General features: G+C 40.5%; 1 protein-coding gene across 1 annotated transcript in view; it reads right to left on the reverse strand.

Annotated features, from left to right (window-relative positions):
- The window catches only part of LOC136858547 (uncharacterized), a 152274-nt gene extending 130807 nt beyond the window's left edge, over positions 1-21467 (reverse strand). The window contains exon 1 of the mRNA XM_067138165.2: positions 21393-21467. The gene's annotated coding sequence lies outside the window, so the exon portion shown is untranslated. The remainder of the gene's footprint in view (positions 1-21392) is intronic.
- Between the last annotated feature and the right edge of the window lie 1712 nt (positions 21468-23179).

Genomic DNA, 23179 nt, shown 5'->3' on the forward strand with positions numbered 1-23179 from the left:
CTAGGGAGTCTTTCATTTTCACGCCTTTCGTTGCCCTTGCCTTTCTTTGGTCGATACCTTCATTTTTCGAAATGTCGGTTCCCTTCCCTTCTTTCTCTGATTAGTGTTATATAGAGGATAGTTGTCTAGTTGTACTTCCTCTGAAAACAATAATCACCATCACCACTGTACCAAAAATAACCGGGATAATATTTCCCTGAGCGAAGCTTATGTAGTACGCATTTCTACCGCTAGGCGTGTATAGCGCAACTCATTGCCAGTTCAGTGCCACCTGTGTTGTCGACCTGGCTTGTTCTGTTCATCTGCAGTGATTGTTTTTGCTAGCGCTGTCTTGTTCTTGTTTCGTTTTTTAAGATGGCAAGTTTAACTGAACAACGTGCAAACCTTTTATTGGGAAGTTTTTAGAAGATTGCGCAACAGTGTTCGTCAAAAAGGACCCGATTTGTGGCAGACAGGAGACTGGCTCGTCCACCACGACAACGCACCTGCACACACAGCCATCTCTGTTAGACAGTTTTTGGCTGAAAATGGCATGGTTCCGCTGCCCCATGCCTGACCTGGCTCCGTGCGGCTTTTTCTTATTTCCACACATGAAAAGTCGTATGAAAGGGCACCGATTTAACAACATTAAAGAGGTCAAGAGAAAAACGAGGGAGGAGCTGTCAGCCATTTCTAAAGATGACTACAAAAATGTTTCGAACAGTGGTAGCACCGGTGGGACAAGTGTATTAGTTGTACTGGAGAGTATTTTGAAGGGGACAAGGTTGTTTGTAAAAACTTGAATATATATAGCTTTTAAAAACTAATTCAGGTTTTTTGGGTACCCCCCTTCCGGTACTGTACATTAATCTTGCTCAAACACACACACACAACAGTTACACATATCACACAACTATCAATTAAGTCTACGTATACAAGAATAACACTCATAATTCACCATCAAGTACACGCTCACTTGTACAACGCACTCGTCAATCGATAGCATTCAACAGGTAGTCTCAGTAATATTTCTGGATTTGGCTAATGGATCTCTATAACGATACCTGACAGCTTGTGGTTTTCAGCGAGAAAGTTGACTGTGCTGCTACCTACATGGCACGGTGTGACGAACTCTGCAATAGTGTAATGCCACTTGTATGATTCTTTGGCGCACTGGCGTGTTGTTTATAATTTATCAAAATGTGTGACTAAATAGTCTTACATTGCAGTAATATTCCAAGAAAAAAGTTATGTTTTGAACAACTCACCCATTGGAAGTGATAAAGACTGCAAGTACAGTATTAAAGATCAGACTTCACATCTGTGTTGATGTTACCTTCTGATTAGCTGTCCTTTAAATCAAATACTGAGCTGTTAGTGGGGCGTAAAACCAATAATATTAACAAATATTAAACTCTAAATGCACTTAAACTTGAGGGTCTGGAGTGTTACAATTTCGCTTTACGCCGAACCGGCAAAGATAGGTCTTATGGCGACGATGGGGTAGGAAAGGGCTAAGAGTGGGTAAATATATAAATATAAGAATTTTTCATTCATGCATAAAGTTGTGAAAGAGACCTTCGGAAATCCGTAACACTTCTTTCTAGTCAGGAAGATCGTAGTACACTTGATACGAATATCCTCACGTAGCCTCACTCCAATAGGTATAACGTGCACGCAATATTATGTATTTCTGTCTTCAGAGGTAATACAGAAAATTCAAACTACAACAAAAGCGAGGTAGAAGAGTAGGGCGAGTTCCCCTGCAAAGTCTGCGGAGTTTGGCAGTACTGAAGGATAAATGAGGAAGAAAATGAAAATAATAACGGACCAAAACTCATATTCCTTAATTACAGCTTTTCTTTTGCGAAACCTTAATAAAACATGTATGTTAAGTTATCTGCTCCGTCCTGCGGTTTGGCTGAACAGTCGGCATAGCGGCCTTCCGTTTAGGGAGCCACGGGTACGATTCCCGGCTGAGCCGGGGATTTTAATCGCTACTGTAAATTTCTATATCTCGGAGACTGGGTGTTTGTGTTCGTCTCAATATACATCTTCAAATGCATACAACACATCGGACGACAAACGACCACAGAAACACGCAGTAGTGAGTACATCCCCCCGACTATAGTCATTCCTCTTTTGAGGAACTTCCGCTTATTTCAAGTGCCAACGTACCAAAGCTTGGATCTTATATACATATTATACAACTGCCTAAAATGTGTAGTATTTATTATTATTAATACAACTCCCCCCATGAGCAGGCTGGCAAAAGTTCAAAGTGTATCGACTACACAATGTTATGTCTTCCAAGTCCTTGGTGAATTCGCCATTGGGCCAGATAGAAATAAGAACAATCACAAGGTTCAGAAAAAAATCGGAATGTGGCATGATGTACGGTTCGTCAAATGCTATATACAGGGTGTTCCAAAAATCACCGACAAGGCTTAGTATGTTATGTGGGATGGCGGACTGATCGATTTTCAAGAAGGAGCCCCTATCCGGAAATGCACGGTTAAGCGCTGGAGAGTGTCGATGTCTGAGAGCAGTTGTGACAATTTGTTCCGATTTGGTGTCTTAGTACGAAGGGTATGCAATCCTCTAGCCACGTGTGTATTGCGCATGGACGACGTCAGCCTAATAACATTCCTGCGCATGCGCTACATTCATCCACATAGTCCTTGATGCGCATCCTATTGCGTTACTTGTGTGCTGTAGTCTGCCAGTGCAGCATCGTTGTTAACAGCTTTGTGACATGTACCAGTACATAGCTCCGGAAATGACCGGCATGATGCTTGCATACGACAAAGCGGATTGCGGTGGCAGAGCTGCTGCAAGATTGTATGTGGAACGTTTTCCAAACAGACGTACCCAACATCATTCCACGTTCGCGCCCATCGAGAGACGACTAACAGAAGCCGGACAGTTCCACGTAGGTAGTATGAAGAGTATGGTGTATGACACTCCTGTAACGAAAGCGGAGGACCTTATTGCTCGAGTCCATGGTGCGATTGAAATTCTTCAAAGACAATCGCACGTATTGGGTCATGTGCGTGAGGCTCAGCACCGCCGATATAAGAGGTGCACAGTTCGAACCCAGTTTGAAATGAGCCCTATGTGCTACTCATGTTGGGTTTATTGACGACATGCGGAACTCACACCCATCTCACACTTCAATACGCTACAGAGTCCAAGCCGTGCGTTTCTGGATATGGATTCCTTCTTGAAAACGGATCAGTTTGCCTTACCGCACAACATACTAAGTGTTGTCTTGTTTGGGACATCCTGTAGATAATTGTGGGGTGTGGTTATTGAACCTCGTATTGCGGCGATAGCGATGTCGTGAAGTCGTGTCTAGTTGAGACCGAGAGAATCGCATAGCTGTACAAGACATTTAGGGATTGTGCCTCGAGCTCCGATCATGAGTCCATGGACGGAGATATTTGTCTTTATAGTAGTATACGGTTGGCTGATAAATCGACTTCTTCTCGGCGTCCACCTCTTCGGCCTGGCCAATATGCGATTCGAAGTGTATTGTGGAATCTAAGATCAGTCCTTGCTTGCTAGCTGGTTGAAACGCTCCCATCAGTAGGTAGGCCAGAAACCTCTTCGTGCACTGTGAAACCGTGATCTCTCATTGAGTTTGCGATCATCTGTCGTAGGGCTATTGAATGATGGCGGGAATTTCTCAAAACCTCCCCATGAGGACAGGCACCCAGGACATGGGCAAGAGTTTCGTGCTCTCTGTGGCAACGCCAATAGACAATTATTTTTTGTCCTAACCAATAGCCAATAGGCAATTATTGTTTGCCCTAAAAGTGTCCAGCGTGTACAAATAGATAAAGGAAACATGTAATTTATAAACAGGCTTATTTTTCACATTCTGAAGTTACACTTAACAGTGATTTACGGTAACCATTTCATCTGTCTCTTGGCATAGGCCAGACCAAAATGTAGCTCCCACCGAACTCTCTGTCTCTTTTAATCTGTGCCAGCATGAAAGCTGCTAAGATATGGCTGGTGTTGAGTAATTAATATCATACGGGGTATGGGTAGTGCATCTGAGAGTTACGAAAAGCACTACTCAGTGGGTTCGTTATGCTGCAACAGTACTTTCCGACCCAGCGAGGAAAGCAATGGCAAACTATCTTATTCCACATTCTTCCTAGTATGTCTCATATTTGGTGCTGCCTTTGTTTATTTTTTCGGTTTCCCTGTAACCGCATAACCTTCGGTGGTTTTATTTGAGGATCCAGCCAGCCTTCAGACTGATGCCCTAATAGACAAATGACCACGCCAGAGTATGCGTATGCGCTATCCGTCAATTGGTAACGCTGTCCTTGCATTACTTTTTAAATTAGATCCGCAGAAAGAAACTATTCTACGTTCAAACTGCAGACAGGAAACTTCACATGCGACAGTACTGCACTTGGTCTCGAAATGTAATTGACTTTTTAGCACCTTCCTTGAGAGAAATATATTACCTGGTACACTTCTTGTATTTATTGCAAGCATTTGACTTCGAACTCTCCCACGACACAAAACTAAAAGACTTGCTGTTTTGCTCACACAAACTTTCAAACTGACTACCTCGTTTCAACTACGAGAGCTTCAAGGACACTCTAATTAAATTGTCTCAAAAGGTCGGTGGACAACTTCGATTAAATTTACTGAATGTCTTCTCGCTATGTTACTGAGATTACAGTAGTAATGCAATAAGAGAGCGTATCAAATATTAATACACCTCATTAGTGAGATGGCCGTCTTTCCGAGAGAGCTAATAAACCTTTTCATAGATTTGGCGTCTGCAATCTTATATCTGAGAGACGTAATACTTCCTCCGTGAAACTCCAAAAATCACAAGTTTCGTAATGATAATTTTCATTTTTTGTGACATACAGTTTCCAGGGAAGTTCAGGACGTTTAAGCACTAGATAATACGGCAAGTATTAAGGGGGGGAAACCAGCTCAACAAAGGGAAAATTAGGTTAATATTCATTCGATTGTTAAATATGCTACAATTGTTGTTGACAATTGCTTCATATATCCCAGTGTTGGCATGCTTCCCGGCAACCAGAAGCAACTTCAAAAATGTCAGATTTTTAATAATTTTAATATTTTAAAATAAAATGTTCACAATTCCCCGTCTTTTTAACAATACATCACTGTTTCCCTTATAAATTCCAAGTTTATAAGAATTTTCGTACTTTTCCTTTTCTAAAGTGTGTATCAAACCTCCAGCTACGAAATGAACCTCAATCATTAACATAGACGGTGATTTGCATTTTTTGTCGGGTTTTTATTCCGAGCACCAGACAATATTAATATTTTTGTAAATAAATATGTTATATAAAATCTAATTTACATCCTATTGATCTGAATGAGGTACAGATTGTAGTACAACACTATGGGAGGAAACTCTGTATAAAACATAATTATCTGTGAATCACTAAGAGAGTTATGAAGGAAACCGTGATATATTGTTAAAAAGGCGGGAAATTTTTGCATCTGATTGCTCTAAAGCATGTCAATACTGGGATATGTGCAGCATTTGTCAACAACTTTTATAGCATATATAACAATCGAATGAATATTGGCCTATTTTCCCCGTGTTGAGCTAGGTCTCCCCCTTAACTGAATCAGGAGATAACGATTTAAAATTTGCATTTTAAATGTTTCCCACTTCCGTGAATATTGAACTGTCACGACCGTATTGTAATCGAATCAAATTTTCAACCTGTTAGGTCGTGTTACGTACATACAGTACGTGTTGAAGAGATGTAAGTGCAGAACAAAAATGGCCAACCAGACAGCAGTGGGTTCCAAACCCGCAACCTCCCAGTTTCGCGTCGGTTGCTGTACCATTCTGCTATGGTGGCCTAAGTCATATTTGTTCTTTTGGAAAGGATCTAAGCTACAGGTCTCGCCCTGCTTCCATCACCAGTGCGTGCAAATCGCCCGTTGTGGGCCAAGTCAATGAATATTGAATTTTCATGACCGCATTGTATTCGAAATAGACTTTCAACCTATTAGGTCATTTTACGTAGATATAGTACATGTTGAACTGATGTTAAGTACAGAACAAAAATGGCCAAACACATACCATTGGGATCCGAACCGACAACCTTCCGAGTTCGCGTTGGTTGCTCTACCATTGAGCTATGGTGGCCAAGGTCATATTTGTCCTGTTGGAAAGAATCTAAGCTACAGCGCGAAATTGGGAGGTTGTTGGTTCGGATTCCACTGGTGTCCGGTTGGCCTTTTTTGTTCTGTACTTGCATCTCTTCAACAAGTACTATATGTACGTAGCATGACCTAACAGGCTGAAAGTCGATTTCGATTTCCTACTTCCATTTGACAATTGTTGAGACGCTGACGCCTTCATTCACAATTCTAAACAGAAGCTCTCAACTTGGGACCATGAGTTGGTGAGCACAGGGCTCGTAGCTGAGCCTAACATTGCTTCTACCAGTTTCATTTCCTACACAGCCGCACTTGATTATACACTCTTCCGACTCCAACGGCATTAGGTTTCCGAGGACTACAGAGTATTTCACTTTCACGCCCGCCGTGGCACTTCCCTATATTTTACCGATAAATTCATTCTTTGGAAAAGAACAAGAGTTTATAATTTATCAAAATGAGTGACTATATAGTCTTACATTGCAGTAATATTCCAAGAAAAAAGTTATGTGCTGAACAACTCTCATAGAAAGATAACGAAATGGGAAGTGATAAAGACTGCAAGTACTGTATTAAAGATCATGACTTCACATCTCTGTTGAGGTTACGTTCTGATTAGCTATGCAAAGTAAATCAAATACTGAGCTGTTAATGGGACGTAAAACCAATAATATTAACAAATCTTGAACTCTAATGCACTTAAACTTGAGGGTCTGCAGTGTTACAATTTTTCTTTACGTCTTATGGCGACGATGGGATAGGAAAGCCCTAGGAGTTGGAAGGAAGCGGCCGTGGCCTTAAGGTACATTTGCCTGGTGTGAAAATGGGAAACCACCGAAAACCACCTTCAGGGCTGCCGACAGTGGGACTCGAACCCACTACCTCACGGATGCAAACTCACAGCCGCGCGCCCCTAACCGCACGGCCATCTCGCCCGGTATCAAAGAATTAGAACGTAAAATGAATACACCACTCACATGGCTTAGAAATTGGTATGGATTATCTTAAAATGATCTGCTTTGTAAAAAAAAAGTTGAACATTTAACTGTCCTCGGGATAACGGGACTGGTGCACTGGAACCGTCGACACACAAGAGTCGCTTCAAATTTCGAACTTGTCTAGGGAGAATTCTTCAACAAAGGTCATTTCTGAGATTCAAAACTGAGTGAGTGGGTACGCGCTTTGAGTCACGTAGCTGTGAACTTGAATTCGAGAAATGATGGGTTCGAACCCCATTGCCACGGACGCTGCCTTCCCATTCATAGCCTTTTCCTATCTCATTGTCACCGTCAGACCTATCTGTGTCGGTCCGACGTAAAGCAAACAGCAAACCTTAACAATATTCATCTTCTCCGACTTGGCCAATAGCGTGTGCTGATTCATACTCAATGCGGATTCAAAATTAATCCGCTCATACCTGATTATTTCTCCATAGACAACCAATCAAACATCAAGAGCTGAATGTCGTTCTCTAGTGTGTCTAGTATCCTTGCAAAAAATGTTCGAAGAGCAAAGAATTAGGGCTCGAGTTCCAAGGGCAGTCACTTTCAGCTATTTAACTGTAGATCTGTTTTTCGACTCGTGTGTGTATGAAAAGATGAAGTCAGAAAGAGTTTTCAGTTTTATTGTGTATATCAGTTAAGGTATAATATTATTAGGGCCGGGATGAGCAGCTCAGACAGAAGAGGGTTGGATTTCTGACTCCAAGTTTGCAGTTCGATACTGTCTCAGTCCGGTGGTATTTGGGTGTAGGCCTACTCAAATACGCCATCCTCGTGTTAATTATTTATCGGTACGTAAAAGAAATACTTGGGTACTGTGCTAGATGAGGAATGTGATTCCAAGAGAGAGATAAAATCTAGAATAGAACAGGCCAGGAGGCAATTTTTTAGCATGAAACAGCTCTTTACAAAATCGGACCTAAGTGTGAAATTAAGAATGCGAATGATTCGGTGCTATGTATTCTCCATTTTCTCTTTGGATGTGAAAGCTGGACCCTTGACCAAAATCTAGAAAAAAGAATTGATGCTTTTGAAATGTATCTATATCGCCGCCTACTCCGAATTCCATGGGTGCTGAAAATTTCAAATGACGAAGTCCTTCATCGCATGAAGAAACAAAAAGAACTATTACTTACTGTTAAAAAAAGAAAAACCCAATATCTAGGGCACATTATAAGAGGCGAGAAGTACCAGCTATTACAACTCATCATTGAAGGTAAAATACAGGGGAAAAGGTCTGTTGGCAGGAGGAAGAATTCATGGCTGAAGGACATCCGAAGATGGCACAACTGCACTTCAGAAGATGCTTTCCATGCTGCAACATCACGTCCAGAGCTGGCTATGTGGACCGCCAACCTCCGCTAGGAGAAGGCGCCTCAAGAAGAAAAGAACTCCCGTGGGACAAAATTCCGGCACCGCGGCGTCTCCATAACCCGTCAAAATAGTTAATGGGTAGAGCCATTATTATTATTATTATTATTATTATTATTATTATTATTATTATTACTATTATTATTATTATTATTATTATTATTATTATATTTATTATTGAAAGTTATTATCAATTTGGCTACATTGATAGGAGAAAGGCCCTTCCTAATCTGCGGAAAAGACGAAATATCTAGATATCGACAGTAAATATCAGTTGTAAATCGATCAGTAGTGGCAGTTGACTGTCTATTTCGGAAAAAGAACATGTTAATAATTAAATGTATACCTTTCCGAGAAGAGTATTTCAATTTAAATATTCTGTGACGTCCCCTCGAATGCGAAAAATTAAAACATGATTTTTTTAAAAAATGCCGGAGTACTCAGTTACATTCTGCAGGCTCACAACATCAGTCAACACCCGTTGCAGAGCTCCGTATATCTAACTTTATAATGAATATAATGTAAAGTAATAAATCATGGCACCAACTCACAATGTTATACAGGCCGTTCATTTGTTTTACGTCAAAGCAGAATTAAAGAGATAGTTCAGAACGTATTGTTCGAAAATGTGAAAAAATTAAGATGTGAAATAAGCATCCTTGAACTAATTATGCCATTGTAACCTGAATACAGTTCCGCAGCATTCTATGCATAGGCAGTGCTCTTTTGCTGGAAGAAAAGGTGCCGGAACTCGTTCGGAAAATTTTGTTACAGCAATTTTTCCCACTTTTAACACAGCCTCCAACATGCCATCAACGTCTCTATATCACTTCTTGATTTTGGTATCAACTACAAAATTACAAGCTCGGAGTGGTCATGAGACCATATATTTGTTAGGACTGAGCTGAGTGGGAGTGGATCCTACTACCCTGATGAACATCATAACGGTAGTTGTTCGAACAAGCAGAAGTGGCCGAGATGAATTTACTCTAAGGTCCATCCAAGAAAAATACTTTCATATGCACTGGAAGACGTAATTAAGGCCAGTGTTTGCTTTAGGCCGCGACTTTATTTTCTTGAAGATATTCACGGAAATCACAAAGTTTTCTCTTTCATTTAATTTGAATTTGCGTTCTGACTTATTAAAAAGATGTGGGTACTGCGTACCGTTGTGTACCACCAGAAAGAATGTTATAAGTTTTACACTGGGAGTCGATCTCATAATCTCGAGCTACGGAGGAAAGATGAGGAGCACAACCGACCAGAGTTGGAAACGATGCCGGTAAATCTACTGTCCTGAAGGCTGGCATACTTTAACACCCCAACGTGCAGAATTATGAAACTAGAGGACAAATAAACATTTCAGAATAAGGGTACCTTAATAAAAATCTACCATTGTAAAGAGATCACCTCTCAACTCTGTTTTCTTAGTTTTCTAAGTGAATTTGGTGATGCTATTTAACTTGAAATAGAACAGAAGCTTATTACTGTTTAAGTTCATGAAGAAATATTGGAAGGACACATAATTTGGTACTAAATTATTGTGTTATCTGTAGCAATATAGCGAGAGCTCCGTATTTCATCGATAAATTCGGGAGCAACGTATTAGCCAGTGAATTTATTCAGAGAGAAACTGACGATTGAGTTGTACTTATTTTGAGAATAAGTACAAAATTAAATAATTATTGTCAATACAAATCCGCCTGACCTGGAGGCCCGGGTTTGATTCCCGGCTCTGCCACGAAATTTGAAACGTGGTACCAGGACTGGAACGGGGTCCACTCAGCCTCTGGAGGTCAACTGAGTGGAGGGCGTTCGATTCTCAGCTCAGCTATCCTTGGAGTTGTTTTCCACTTCTCCTGCAGACAAGTGCCTGGATGGTACCTAACTTAAGGCCACGATCGCTTTCTTTCCCCTTTTCTGCCTATACTTTCCAATCTTTCCATCCCCCTACAATGCTCCTGTCCATTATAGCAGGTGAGGCCACCTGAGCGAAGTCCTGGTCCTCATCTCCAGTTGTATCCCTCCGATCCAATGTCTCACGCTCTGTGACACTGCCCTTAAAGCGGTAGAGGTGGGATTCCTCGCTGAGTCCGACGGAAAAACCAACCCTGGACGGTAAACGGGTTAATAGAGAATAAAAGAAAGAAATGATAACACACCTTACAAGTGCGTAACCACAGTTCACTAGCTGAGTCTGGCATTGTTTCCACTTCTTTCATTTTCACGCCCTTCGTGGCTCTTGTCTTTCTGTTGCCTTGGGCCGATGACCTTAGATCTTAGGCCCCTTAAAACAACAAGCAGCATTTCTTTTGCCGATACCTTCATTTTTCGAAACGTCGGATCTCTTCCATTTTCCTTCATCATCATCATCATCATCATCATCATCATCATCATCATCATCATCAATGTCCCACTCCAGTTCCCCGGGTGTGGTTAACAAGCCTCCTCCACTCCTTTCTGTCCTTCCACTTTTCCTGCTCCATTACTTCCGCCACATCCATTTCAGCTTCTCTAATGTCTCTACATATCTGATCCATCCACCTTCTTCTCGGTCTTCCAACTGGTCTCTTTCCCTTAACTTCTCTTTCCAATTCCCTTCTTGCTACCCGTTCCTCTCCCATTCTGTTTACATGTCCGAACCATCTCAGTCTTGCTTTCTGTATCTTCTGTACTAACGGTACATTATTAATGTTAAAGCAGGATGGCTGCCGAGTTATATTTCCTCTTAAAAATAATCATCACTACTACCAAATGAAAACAAATCAAATACAAAGATTTCATTTCATAACCTATCCATACAACAAAACTTCCAGCACGGACATAGACCTATGCTGTTTTAATTTTGCATTTTAATTCTTTGGGCCGCATTATGCAAATATGTCAGCGTCATCAAAATAACACAATCTTGTAAATGTATTATTGAAGACAACTGAAGATATTACAGTATAAGGATGTTTCTTGAGCGCGATATTTTGATGAATTTATGTTAAAACAAATGCAATAGGTACGGTAATACGAAAGTGATAACACAATACTGTGACGATAGACTGCTGTTGATTGATAGTTCCTGAAACTGTTATACCGGATTGGTCATTTGAGTCATGAGGTCAATAACTAACCAAAGTATTTCCATGGCACTACAGCCCTGAAGGACCTTGGCCTACCAAGCGACCGCTGCTCAGCCCGAAAGCCTGCAGATTACGAGGTGTCGTGTGGTTAGCACGATGAATCCTCTCAGCCGTTATTCTTGGCTTTCTAGACCGGGGCCGCTATCTCACCGTCAGATAGCTCCTCAATTCTAATCACGTAGGCTGAGTGGACCTCGAACCAGCCCTCAGATCCAGGTAAAAATCCCTGATCTGGCTGGGAAGCGAACCCGGGGCCTCCGGGTAAGAGGCGCGCACGATACCCTTACACCTCGGGGCCGGCCATGAAGTCAATATTCAATAGAATATTTCCCACATTGGCCTGTATTCTCTTCATCCCGTGAGGTCCACAGTACATGTAGGATCTTACAGGTACTTATTTTGGTACAGTTTGCTTTACGTCGCATCGACACGAATAGGTCTTATGGTGACGATGGGATAGGAAAGGGCTAGGAGTGGGAAGGAAACGACCGTAGCCTTAATTAAGGTACAGCCCCGTTTCTTACCAGGTACATTTTCCTAGTTAGAGAGGGAAAGAATTGTTTGCAAAAATTGTGAGAATATAATTTGTTTAAGTGTACCAAATTATCTTAGGTGATATCTTTAACGGGTACACATAAAACATTTGATTTTTTTTTAATGAATAAACTGTCATTTCAAACTTGAATTAGAGATAGAGTTACTGAAAAGTAATTGATGATGGGGTTACACAGAAGTAAATTCTCTCAATATTCATATCTGAATGATTCAATCTAACTCCACGATACGGCTGGGAAGCTGTAATATTCGGAATCCCGAGCTTCGAATCCCATCGCTGACTCTGGCTACTTGAATGGTTGTATTTCTCGAAATCTCCCATGATCACTCCACAAAAGTTCTTCGATAGTACTTATTTAAGTATCGTGGCACTTATTTCAATCCTTGACGGTTGTGTTGCAAAATTAGTTGGAGCTTATCTCCAATGTATGACGTTATAGGGTATTAGCATTCAAAAGCAGACTACTCAAATGCGAAAAATTTGTGTCGCAAATTTTAGTAGAATGTCAAAGAAACCCTAATCAGTATAAAATTACAGAATTGCGGTATATCTTCTTGTAATTTAAAAAATCGTTATTGATGGCAATGATGACAAAGAGGAAGAGGGTTGATACGAGGGCTGATCAACAAAGACTGAGACTGAGTTTTTCCTGTAGCTTCCGTGATAGTTTCCTACCTGTAACACAACTATTTAAAAAGAGCGGATTTTATGTACAATGTCCGTAGGCGGCAGCACTCTCGTATCGGTAGGTTGGTAGTAATGCTCTATTTTGTAGACACTACGTGCATTTCGCATACCAGACATTGATTTACCAGCATGCAGTTCCCCCTCACACTAATGTTACAGCAGCATATCACACGTCAGTATTGGCTACACTGAGGAGGCATATTGCAAAGAAACGACCAGAGCTTTCTCGGACTGGGTGGCGACTTCTTCATGACAATGCCCGGCCTCACGTCGCAAATCAAGTCATGCAGTTTCTGGCTCAATTCAATATTACCTGTGTACCGCATCCACCTTATAGCCCTTATAGTATACGGTATACACTAAGCCAAGTAAGGATTCTGACCAAGCGAATGTATCACGCAGTATGAGTCGTGTAATTATATGCTTACATTCGGGAGACGATGGGTTGGAGCTACAACATCAGCAGCCCTCAAGATAGTATTCCATCCGTTTCTTATTTTCACACCAGCTAGATGCTCCAGACTGTACCTTAATTAAGGCTACGATTACTAGCTTTCCAAACCTGGTCTTTCCCACCCCAGCGACACATTCAGTAGCTAGAAGAAAGAAAAATATAGAATCTATTTATATCATCATCATCATCATCTGTTTACCCTCCAGGTCCGGTTTTTCCCTCGGACTTAGCGAGGGATCCCACCTCTACCGCCTCAAGGGCAGTGTCCTGGAGCTTCAGACTCTTGGTCGGGGGATACAACTGGGGAGTATGACCAGTACCTCGCCCAGGCTGCCTCACCTGCTATGCTGAACAGGGGCCTTGTGGAGGGATGGGAAGATTGGAAGGGATAGGCAAGGAAGAGGGAAGGAAGCGGCCGTGGCCTTAAGTTAGGTACCATCCCGGCATTCGCCTGGAGGAGAAGTGGGAAACCACGGAAAACCACTTCCAGGATGGCTGAGGTGGGAATCGAACCCACCTCTACTCAGTTGACCTCCCGAGGCTGAGTGGACCCCGTTCCAGCCCTCGTACCACTTTTCAAATTTCGTGGCAGAGCCGGGAATCGAACCCGGGCCTCCGGGGGTGGCAGCTAATCACGCTAACCACTACAATACAGAGGCGGATCTATTTATATTTGTCCCTAAAATGGATTTCTTTCTTGAAATTCTCAAATTACATTAACTGATAGTTTATCATAAAGTGGCCAAACTTTTAGCTGTTTCGACGTACATGTATCCTTCTTCAAAATATTAGTTTCAATTTGGGGAATTCTTGTTATAGGCCTAGCCTAGTGGCTGATAGTATTATGATTGTTTAATTTAGGACCACAGATTGTACTGAACAATCTCATGTCCTATTTATTATTTGAGCAATATTTCAGTTCGGTACGGGTCGTGTATCTGTTAGTTTTGCATTCAGAATGTGGTGCATTATAATCCTACCACTGACAGACCTGCAGATGGTTATCAGTGTTTACCGCACTTTCATGCCAGGCAAATTCTAGAGCTGTGCCAAAATTTAATCCCACTGTCACTTCCAACTCAGTCTTAAAACATTCCTATCCCATCTTCGCAAACGCTATCTGAAGAAAGATCGTGTAATAATATCGATAATAAATACATATCGACCACGGAGCGAACTCGCTATGCAGTTCGTGTCACGTAGCTGTGAATTTGCGTTCGGGACATGGTGGGTCCACACTCTCTTGTCGGAAGCCCTAAAAATGGTTTTCCATGGTTTCCTATTCACATCAGGTAAACTGCTGGCATTGTACCTTAATTAAGGCCTCGGTCACTTCCGTCCTGTTCCATCGTCACCATAAGAGCTGTCTAAGTCGGTGCGATGTAGAACAAATAGCAAAAAAGTACTGCCATTACGATGTTCGTGTTTCGGGTTAGTTTATTAAAAGTTTAAGCAAATTATGAATGAGTGATAATAACACATACAGTGTATACAAACTGGAGTGTTAGTATGTCGTCAAACAGCAAAAATGGAGAAGAAAGTTTTATCGGGGACTACAGTTGAGTCATGTGTCCTTGAATTTTAACAATCGTATCATCCTAGCATATACTTGGTGGAGTGTAGGTAGCGAAATCACATTAATAATGGCTGAGCTGTCTATTCAGGACTGTCAATGGTACGATTAGAATGCATCATCTTCCGAATACAAGTTGTTCGATACGCGACCCGTACCACGATGACATCTTGCTCAAGTACTAAACAGTACATGGGATTGTTCACCACGATCTCTGATCCAAAATTAAACAATCAGAATAAAACCAGATAGTGGCCTCCATGGCTCAGGCGGCAGCGCACCGGGCTCTCACCGCTGGATACCGTGGTTCAAATCCCGGTCACTCCATATGAGATTTGTGTTGGGTAAATCGGAGGCAGGACGATTTTTGTCCGGGAACTCCGGTTTTCCCTATCATCTTTCATTCCAGCAACACTCTCCAATATAATTTCATTTCATCTGTCAGTCATTAATCATTGCCCCAGAGGAGTGCGACAGGCCTCACAGCCGGCACAATTCCTGTCCTCGCCGCAAGATGGGGGCTTCATTCATTCCATCCCTTACCCGGTCACTGACTGGAAAACACGTTGTAGGTTTTCATTCAATAATATCAGCCACCACACGATATAATTGCCATTTGTGAATTTGAAGGTCGGAGTTCTAATCCGCATTCTTTTTAACTTTGAGATTGTTTGGATTCTCCTCCATAAACGCCTTAATACGATATTTTCTCTCCAACTCCTTGGCTGAATGGTCAGCGTTCAGGGCCTTTGATTCAGAGGGTCCCAGATTCGATTCCCGGCCGGGTCGCGGTTTTTAATCGCGTCTGATTAATTCTTCTGACTCGGGGACTGGGTGTTTGTCCCAACACTATCCTCTTCATATTCACACAACACACCACACTAACAACCACCACAGAAACACGCAACAGTGACAACATTCCTCGCGTAGGGTTGGTGTCAGGAAGGGCATCCGGCCGTAAAACAGGGCCGAATCTACATATGTGATACAGTTCACACCGCGACCTGACAGGTGTGGGAAAAGCGGCAGAAGAAGAATATGATCGTTTCTATTCTCAAGCCGGTCTTTCTGCAGTGGTAGAATTTGTTGCCCTTTCTCGTCGAACCACATACGTAACACGGTGACGTGTCCTTGTACCGGTATATTGAAGCACCAGAGAGCTTTTCTTACCATACCAGTGGTCACATGCTGAGTGTAAACATCTATTAGTGTTGTAAGTACTGAAACTATCACCGTGTTCAGAATACTACCTACTTCCTCAACTGGTTGACTCGGCTTCCATGATCGGCACTACCTCGAAATTCAAACTGGTTTAAATGGAACAGAGTGCACTGAGTCATAGCTAACAATTCAGAAAATAAGTTCATTAAAAATCAACTCTCAGTCATCCTGGACGTGATTTTCTGTAATATCTCACTTCAGCTGCAGTCGATTACCGCGACGGTATGTAAATATACAGTCCTTCCTCCCTGTTCCACCCACAATTAATTACAAATTACATACTATCACTGGAATGCCTCAAATGCTAGAGCGTTGGCTTTCTCAACCCAAGCTGGCGAGTTCGATCGCGGTTAAGTCTGGTGGTATTTCAAGGAGCTTAAATACGTGTTGGTAAATGAACTCCTAAGGGACAAAATTTCTGTCCTCTCGGAATCTCGGAAAACCGTGAAAACAGTTTGTGAAACGCAGATTATTATTATTATTATTATTATTATTATTATTATTATTATTATTATTTTATTATTATTATTATTATTCAATCACTACTGATCTGCATTTAGGGCAGTTGCCCAGGTGGCAGATTCCCTATCTGTTGTTTTCCTAGCCTTTTCTTAAATGATCGCAAAAAGTTGGAAAATTATTGAACATTTCCCTTGGTTAGTTATTCCAATCCCAACTCCCCTTCCTATAAACGAATATTTGCCCCAATTTGTCCTCTTGAATTCCAACTTTATCTTCATATTGTGATCATTGCTACTTTTAAAGACACCACTCAAACTTATTCGTCTACTGATGTCCTCTCACGCCATCTCTCCACTGACAGCTCGGAACATACCACTTAGTCGAGCAGCTCGTCTCCTTTCTCCAAATTCTTCCCAGCCCAAACTTTGCAACATTTTTGTAATGCTACTCTTTTGTCGGAAATCACCCAGAACAAATCGAGCTGCTTTTCTTTGGATTTTTTCCAGTTCTTGAATGAAGTAATACTGGTGAGGGTCCCATACACTGGAACCATACTCTAGTTGGGGTCTTACCAGAGACTTATATGCCCTCTCCTTTACATCCTTACTACAACCCCTAAAGAACCTCATAACCATGTACAGAGATCTGTACCCTTTATTAACAAACATATTTATGTGATTACTCTAATGAAGGTATTTACTTATATTAACACCTAATTACTTACAATGATCCCCAAAAGGAACTTTCACCCCCATCAACGCAGTAATTAAAACTGAGAGGACTTTTCCTATTTGTGAATCTCACAACCTGACTTTAACCCCGTTTATCATCATACCATTGCCCACCGTCCATCTCACAACAGTATCGAGGTCAACCTACAGCCGCTCACAATCTTGTAACTTACCGGTATTTATTACTCTGTACAGAATTAACATCATCTGCAAACAGCCTTATATCTGATTCCACTCCTTTACACATATCATTGATATATATATATATATAAGAAAACATAAAGGTCCAATAATACTGCCTTGATATTATTGTTATAATTATTACCATCAAGCAAGTAAACAGGCTTGGAGTTTCACCCAACTTTTTTCTCGCGACCATCTACAGGGCCTCCAGTTTACGTGGGTTCCGAAACACAAATAAGTGATTTTGTCATTACAATTTATTAAAATTTGTATCCACCTTATTCAATACATTAAAATGTTGTTAAGATAAAATTACAACATGTATTTTATCAGAACTAGTTTCAACGCCTTTTTTGCGTCATCATCAGCTGATGTACATTTTAGGAAATATTGGCAAACACATAAGTTAACCCACGTTAATTTATGAGGGAGCAAACCAATTTACATCAGACCTCATCAACTTAAAGTTTAATACTCGCAAGTCTCAGATAATATGGACTTTGAAACAATATAATTTTAACACGGTTTTTAGATCATCAATATGTTTTTTAAAATTTGTTTTATGTGACGTAGATAAACTTATGTGTTTGCCAATATTTCCTAAAATGTATATCAGCTGACGATGACGCAAAAAAGGCGTTGAAACTAGTTCTGATAAAATATATGTTGTAATTTTATCTTAACAACATTTTAATGTATTGAATAAGGTGGATACAAAATTTTAATAAATTGTAATCTTGGTTCAATACGGACGAATAATGAAATTTATTAACTTAACTTATTTTGTCATTATAAAAATCCCACATGGTTGACCGGGATTCAAACCACTATTGCCTTACTAAAAAGCCGTGGTGAAACCACTTAGCTATGACGCACTAGTAGTAGTAGCAGTAGTAGTAGTAGTAGTCAATACAGCCAGCATACAGGTTATCATAAACTCGAAAGCCGTTGGTTCGTTGGCCATAATGTGTCGGGTCGTTTGAAATAGCAGTAGCACTAAAAACATCGAAATATTTAAGGCAATGAAAGGGAAGGAGGTTTGGTGCTCACGTGGTTAAATCCTGTAAGTATCTAGTGTGTTTAAGGAATCCGAACGGCAGGTGCGTGACATTCTGATATGAATACCTGCCATGTATTGACTATAATTTAGAACCTTCCCTTCCTTGATGGGAAACCAGTGACAATACCGCTCAGCTAATTCGCCTAACAACTGACCCCACATGATCTACGAAGTGAAACAATACTGAATGTGGCCGTTTGCTTGATTGTTGGCAGATCGTTGTTGACTTACCGTGTAACAATAAGATTATTTACTTAACGTACTTGGTAACATTCTTAATTGACACTACAGTGATGTAATTCTATCCAGCAGAGGTTCTATATCATGTCGGAAGCCATTTTTACGGGGCTGTCGCATTTAAATACCAATACCGTCAAACCGATCACAATCAGAATCGAGCCCATAGCCTTTAGTATAGAAAGCTGACGACTGAACGACTGCACAGATTGGAAGGAATAGACAAGGAAGAGGGAAGAAATCGGCCGTGTCCTTAAGTTAGGTACCATCCCGACATTTGCCTGGAGGAGAAGTGGGAAACCACCGAAAACCACTTCCAGGATGGCTGAGTTGGGAATCGAACCCATCTCTACTCAGTTGACATCCCGAGGCGGAATAGACCCCATTCCAGCCCTCGTACCATTTTTCAAATTTCGTGCTATAGCCGGAAATCGAAGCCGGGCGGTGGCAACTAATCACACCTAACCACTACACCGCAGAGGCGGGCATGAATGAATATAATAAGTTAATTTTTGCTGGTGATTTTACGTCGCACTAACATATGGCGAATTAAGTATAGGCAAGGACTAGTACTGGGAAGGAAGTGGCCGTAGTCCCAGCATATTCTTAGTGCAAAAATGGGAAAACTGTCTTGAAAGCTGCTGACGGGGTGTTCGAGCTTACCATATCTCAGCTATGTGAATGCAGTCAACTCTCTCAGAAAATATATAATTACTAATTGAACAATCAGTTCAGTAATGTCCTTGGTCAACCAAAACGACTCTGATCAATCAGATGGGCTGCAGACATTATAGCGACGCGTGGTGAGTGTGATGTTATATTCAGCCTACTTCTTGGCTTTCATAACGACATAGCAGCACCACAGCTGGCTTCACAAGGCTTAGTGAACTCCGTTACATCCCTTTCAAAATCAAAATCCCTGGAGTAGTCCGGAATCGAACCGAATCGGATACGAGGCAGCAAAGCTACACTCGTACCATTTTATATACATTATATACCATTATTAACTTTAATATAATTTCTCGCACATAATATGGTCTGCTTTATATACATTGATTTAGTATCACCCGTCTATGATCTGCACGAAGAGTTAACATAATCTGAGAAACTAACCTGAATCACAAAGATCGATATGGAATTATTTTTGTTACCAGCATTGTTACAGAATTTTTCTTCGGAAGCAATTTCGCTTTAATTCACATCATACATTAATTATAGAAGTGAACGAATGAATTTAGAGTATGATTATCAAATCCTCTGCTCAACGTAATGTTATTTGGAGATCGAGTGCGACTGTTTCAAAAAACTTGGTGGTAACCTCATCATACGACAAAAATAATTGAATATTATTCTTTCTTAAGCATGCAATGGCTGATGCAGGTTGAGAAGTCCAAAATAAATGGAAATCCGAGAACGAAAGTTTTATAATTCAAAATCCATGATTTTTCAGGAGAAAAGTCTAAACGTTTAGCAGTTTAAATTATTGTCTTTCAAAAATACACTTGTTACACATTTTTAATAAAAATTGGAATATATATAATTCTTACATTATTTATTATAGTCTGGAAAAGTGTTACAACTCAAAATGACCCTTTAGAATTAAGCAAAAATAATTGAATATTTTCTTAAGCATGCAATGGCTGGTGCAGGGTGCGAAGTCCAAAATAAATCGAAATCCGGGAACGAAAGTGTTATAATTCAAAATCCATGATTTTTCAGGAGAAAAGTCTAAATTTTTAGCAGTTTAAATGATTGTCTTTCAAAAATACACTTGTTACACATTAATGAAAATTGTAATATATATCATTCTTACATTCTTTATTATAGTCTGGAAAAGTATTACAACTCAAAATGACCCTTTAGAATTAAGCAAAGCGACTAATGAGAGAACACTGAAAACAGAAGTGTTTTCCTAGCATGAATATATTAGATACTTTGTTGTAACACTTTCGGAGGTTGTAGAGGTGAAAATAAGCTACACATTCATGGCAAAATTTCTAAAATACATTTTTCAGTAGTAACTCTTTCGTTCTGAGCCATAGAAATACTTTATAGTCATAAATACTTTTCTCCTGTTGTTCTGAAGCTTCAGTTCGCATGAGATGATAACGCTATAATTACTCCTGTTTCTTATGGTGTATGTAAATACTGTCTGGAAGTGTCTACTTCTGTAATCTCTACTTGTAAATTTAACTGTATTAAGGATGAGGAGGTTACTTCAAGTGTTAAAAAAACAGCATGAAGTGTGGAACATTTTTGTACAAAAAGAACTCAGGATGACCGCTGAAAGGCATTGTGTCTCAGAAGCGAATCCTTCCTGATATTCCAACCTTAGTGGCTATGGAGGTTATTTTAATATGTGACCTTATAAAATATGATTGGATCATTAGTGCATTTTGTTTCGAATCTCGAACGATAAAAGCATGTTCAATAAGTATCTGTAAACCTGAGAACCCATAAAAGTAATAAGATGTGACAGTTCACACAAGAATTAAATATATACGCCATAAGTGACAGAGACGGAGTTTAATAAATGTATTGAGTCGGGGTAGATTGTTCCTACCTGCTATAGCAGCGATGAGAGACGAGTTATCGCGCTGGACCCCGGTATAGCTCACACCAAAGCGATGTCTACCCACCACTGGGTCAAAGTTATATACTGGCGCCCCGTCCACCTGTTCTCCGACGGCAGCCGCCTCTCCCTCTGCCAGCAGCCAATAGCAGGGCTCGCACCCCACCATTCAGGGGAGGGAGAAAGTCCCTCTAAACCTTACTTTTATTCAAGAAAAGTTAACGGAACATGCGATATACAGATCAGGAAATATCAGATCTTCACGCTAAAACAAACAATTCAAAAACAATTTGAGATATTTATAATTGTTAGATTCTTCAGTCTATCGATAATTTATGAATAAGCACATTTATAAACTACCTGGAGAAGAAATATAATAACAGAATACCTTAAAAGAATTGAATTTTTTTTTAGTTTTTCAGATATAATTCTGTTACCGTCCAGCTGAGTGGCTCAGACGGTTGAGGCGCTGGCCTTCTCACCCCAACTTGGCAGGATCCTGGTTCAAATACGTCAGCCTCGTGTCGGTAGATTTACTAGCACGTAAAAGAACTCCTGAGGGACAAAATTCCGGCACCTCGGCGTCTCCGAAAACGGTCAAAAGTAGTTAGTGGGACGTAAAGCAAATAACTTTATTATTATTATTGTTATTATGATTATTATTATTATTATTATCATTATTATTATTATTATTGATTCTGTTGTCATATGTTGTCAAATGTTGTCTTTTTAAGGTGATTTTATGACGTTACTCACAAATTAGTTTTTACAGACTGAAGAATCAAACAGTTAAAAATTAACTCAGTCGAAACTGAAAACAAAATGGCTTCAAATATCACAAATTTGAAAGAGACAAGTTCTTATACTGGATTGATATGGGATAGAAATTACACGTGTTAATGTAGCATTAAGAAGAAGTCGAAGTATAGCTCTGTATGAAGATGCGTATAAAAACAGGCGTGAATTAATGAGGCATTTTCAAACACCCTAGATACTTCAATTTTAGTACCAGAGAAGTTGATATCATTTAACTCCCTAGAAGTCGAAAATTTCCGCCCGAGGGAGTTCGAAATTGAGGCCTAGAAACAAAGCAACATTTTTCTTTTTAGCCAGTGGGAAACTATTTTCCAAAGCTGTAATCTATGGTTTTTTAAGGCTTAAAAGCTTGCAGAATGTCCAAATAAATTCCTAAGGTCAAACCTCGACAAACGGTGTTAAGTAAAACATTCCATATAATAAGGTGGTAATCGATGCTAATAAATGGAAGACAAATGGTAGCGATTAGAGCCCTGCTTGACCGAGTATGAAAACCAAGGGTTAAAAATGAAGTCATCTGACGCCCCGCTACATCAGCAAACCGCTAAACGATTCTGTGAAGCAGTGTTGTATACTACAACCGGCCGAGTCTACATTCTGTCCTTTCTATCGTCTCAAACCTGTTCCTCCAGGTAATTTCTTTGTTTGCCGTATAATCGCACCACCTCCAACAACAATAAGAACAACAACAACAACACAATTACAGTGTACGGTGTTCTTTTCTGCTTTAATGTGTATTACGAGTGAGAATATCACTTTGTTTCAATATTATACACTAGAAACTAACTCATATTTTATTAACACTCAGAAGAAAAAGGCGCATTATTTAAACCAAACCAGGCGAGTTGGCCGTGCGGTCAGAGGCGCGCGGCTGTGAGCTTGCATCCAGGAGATAGTGGGTTCGAATCTCACTGTCAGCAGCCGTGAAGATGGTTTCCCGTGGTTTCCCATTTTCACACGAG

The sequence above is a fragment of the Anabrus simplex genome, chromosome 1 (assembly GCF_040414725.1).
Source record: "Anabrus simplex isolate iqAnaSimp1 chromosome 1, ASM4041472v1, whole genome shotgun sequence".
In the NCBI taxonomy this organism is placed as follows: domain Eukaryota; kingdom Metazoa; phylum Arthropoda; class Insecta; order Orthoptera; family Tettigoniidae; genus Anabrus; species Anabrus simplex.